Source organism: Limulus polyphemus, unplaced genomic scaffold (assembly GCF_000517525.1).
Source record: "Limulus polyphemus unplaced genomic scaffold, Limulus_polyphemus-2.1.2 Scaffold657, whole genome shotgun sequence".
NCBI classification, from domain to species: domain Eukaryota; kingdom Metazoa; phylum Arthropoda; class Merostomata; order Xiphosura; family Limulidae; genus Limulus; species Limulus polyphemus.
This window is the reverse complement of record NW_013666267.1, coordinates 387,893-391,777: the sequence shown is the minus strand read 5'-3', so window position 1 is coordinate 391,777 and position 3,885 is coordinate 387,893.

The following is a 3,885-nucleotide window of genomic DNA, read 5'->3' as shown; positions in this document are numbered from 1 at the left end:
GAGGACGATTTTTGTCAGAAGTTCAGAGAATTCAAACCTGACACCGGAGAAACTGTTGTTCAGTTTGTGGCACGTCTACAGTGATACTTCATGAGGTGAACTGACATGACCAAACATCTACAGTGATACTTCATGAGGTGAACTGACATGACCAAGTGTGAAGATATTTTTGAAGGACTGGAAGATCTACTAATGCGTTAACAATTCATAATCACGTGCTCCACTGATATGTCACTATTTCTAATAGAGAGAGAATCAAAAGACGTGGACGAGAAGATCAAGTTAGCAAAACAGTATATGGAAGTCCATGGAGGGAGTATAACTGGCAAGTCCAAGAATAACCAGTTAAAGTCGAAACCAGGGGCGACAGACCAGAAGTAGGATGCCATCAAAGATGACATGAAGTCAACAGAGAAAAGGGAGAAAAGATAATATGATTCTTATAAAACAACAAGGCACCAACAAGTAACAGCAGACATCTCCACATAATGCAGCTGGAGCTACCTACAAATATGGTGTTAGCAAGAAACAAGGAAAGAGTGACTGTTGCAACCAGGAGAAACAGAATAGAAACAACTCGTCAGATTCACCACAGGAAGGAAGTGCTATCACCATGATTAAACAATGCTTGATTGATGGTCAGCTTAAGTTAGCAAATGGGTCAACAGTACCAATGGTTATCAGAGCATGTGACAAATATCGAGGGGTACTGATAAAACACAACATGCCAGTAGGTGAAGGCTATGTTGGGAACAAGAAAGTGAAAGTCCTACGAGACACAGGACGTAGCAGTGCAGCAGTGAGAATCAGTATGGCATCTGATGACCAAATGATTGGCAAGGTATATCTGTGTGCGCTGATTGATGGGACAGTGAGAAAGTTTCACATAGCCAGAACAAAAAAAAAAGATTATATTTTACTCCATAGTTTATCATTTTCATATGCACAGTCAACAAATTGGGTATATTGTCAATTTGTAACAGTTGGTCATATTCCCAAGAAAAATAAAGAAAGTTTGTCTAATCAAAATTTCAGTTGAAAGTACTACTTAAAAATAACCCGATACCTAATATACTACAAAGTGACTGTGAACAGTCGCAGTAAGTCTCATAACTTTGAGAATTTCCCTCATTACATGCTCAAACTAAATGCTGACGTTAACTTTAGAGTAGAAGCATCGTGGGGTCAAGAAGCACTGACATTTACACTGTAGTGTGTCTGATGTTTGCTTTTGTTAGCTACCAGTCCATTTCTTGCAAAAACTGTTTAACTATATACATGTAAATACTTAACATTTCAAAACTTTGTGGATGTTTTGTGTGTGTTATGTAGCATCTGATTGGATATTACTGAATGAGGCTACTCTTACATAACGTAATAAAAAGATGTCGTGATTTTTTACGGTTTTTTAGAGCTGTACGATTCAAAGTCTCCCAGAATAATTGCTAACACAATCTATGTTTACAACGTAGCTTATAGTGTTTAGTAGGATCATCTTTTTCAGAAGATCAAATCAGACATATTGAGGGTATTGAACAAAATCTGAAAACACATCCTACTCTTCCTGGACTTTTAAATTTCTAATAACTGTAACAGAACGAGGAAAATTTATTTATGGCTGAATATGATATATCAGTGTAGTACACAATATTAGTATTTTCATATTTATTACACGCTTAAATATTTCATCGTCAGCAGTTACTGTGTCTGTTAAAGAAATTTTACGATTGTAGTGAATCTGAAGCTAAGTGGTTTACATTTTTAAGGAAATTTAGCGAAATTTTGTATGTCACCACCGACAATTCAAAGTAAATAAAATACATTCTCACGAAATTTACTTTAGTTTCAAGAGATGTAAAAAAAAACAAATTAAGCATTAATTTTCTGTGTTTACATGCTTATTTTAGTGGATTTTTGTTCCAGCCAAAGTCAAGTAATTCTTAAAAAGCTGATTGAATTTGAAAGAGGTTGATTATTGATTCTGTGCATTTTTGTTTTTTTTGAATATTGAAATGTGGATCCATTCATTGAGATTAAGCAGTAATTCGGTTTTATTAAGAAGTAATTTAATTTCAAGCTAACTTTCTATCTGAAATATCCGTATTTACAGGTTATTTTTATTAAGGATTTTAATTCCGTGAATATATGTGTGGTTTGCTTACCTTCGCTTTTGCCAATGGTCACCGTTAATGGTGTACATGAAAGATAACATGATACATCTTGCTGAAGATTTAAGGTTTCTGCCTGACTTGTCTGACAACAAGTCTATATATCTTGCGGTAGGATACTTCAATGCCAGACACTGCTCATAAGATGCAGGTGAAAACACTAATGGCAAAGCTTTACACTCTACACTCGGACAAAACAACAAAAACTGCTAAATGCCAAAGTGACAGCTCCTCGTATAGACCTTTATTTTGCTAATCTCATCTTGAGTTTCATCTCTACCTCTCATAGAGGGCATACTGTCTGCAGTGATCACCTACTGTGTGAAGTTTGCATGAAAACTGGTAGACAAAGTGGTATAAAACAATCTAGAGACTCATATGAGGATATCACTTTCTATTAGCGTTTGTACTCACAAGCATCTCTCCACCGTCCAGTAAAGTCAAATCAAGACTTTCTGGAAAAGGAATACTCCATACTGGTGCAATAGCGATACTGATAAAGTCTGGAAACCACACAGTCAAGCCCAGGCTGAGTTAATGAGATTAAAACATGAACTAGCACGGGCAGAGGAAGTAAAGATTGTGTGGAATATAGCCTGTGCTCTCTATAGGCGATCACTCTCACAAATATTTCATTCTGACATTTCCACAAGCTTATGCCTATCGCAGAAGTAAAAACATGACGACGTCAGTCATTTACGACGATGACAGTACTCCACTCATAAGATGAAAGCCAAGCCCTTCATGCAATGTACATGTGCTATACATCCATCACCGAGATAATTCATCACCACCAGTTCTCAGACTTCCCTATTTGGAATAAACATCTGACACCACTAGGATATGTTGAAATCAGTCTGAAAGGAAATTGTAGAGATTTGGCATGCAGGGGGTAAAGCATAAAAATCCTATCAGCACCTATTTAAAGATTATTGTGGACTGCATGATTCCTGCACCATTTTTAGCTAGAGAGATGGTTAGGCATTCACCGTCTCTCAGTAGAGCACTCATGGTTCCCTTAAAAACTACAAGGATGGAGCTGGAAGCCTAAAGAATGCTCTCCTTTGGATTATTGAAAGGAATGAATCACAAAGAGACTGTTACAATTGCAAAGACACACTGTTACCAGCAATTCACTCAGAGGCAGTTCTTCATAAAATTCAGAGTGAATGGTCGACGAATGGATGGCGGAAAGCAAAGCAACTGCATCTTAAGACCATCACTTGGATTATTTATCAAACCATGCAGGGGTAAAGCTAACGTAACGGAGAAGCTGATAAGCTCGCAGATGAAGCTCATTTGTCCAAAACGTTTTCATGGACTTGGATTATTTATCAAACCATGCAGGGGGTAAAGCTAACGTAACGAAGAAGCTGATAAGCTCGCAGATGAAGCTCATTTGTCCAAAAAGTTTTCATGGACTTGGAAATACTGGAAACAAAAGTATCATATGGTGTAGCTAGAAAAAGCAAAATATGGGAAATCAAAAGGAAAGGATACAACCAAAAGACCCCTGGATACATAAGTAAAAATAAATTATTCTGTCTCGTGTGAGGCAATCATCTCCAGATGAAGGGTCAGTGCCTGTCTGTCCATGCCCGGCATGGCCAGGTGGATAAGGCGCTCGACTCACAATCTGAGGGTCGCGGGTTCGAATCCGCATACCACCAAACATGCTCGCCCTTTCCGCCGTGGGGGCGTTATAATGTGACGGTCA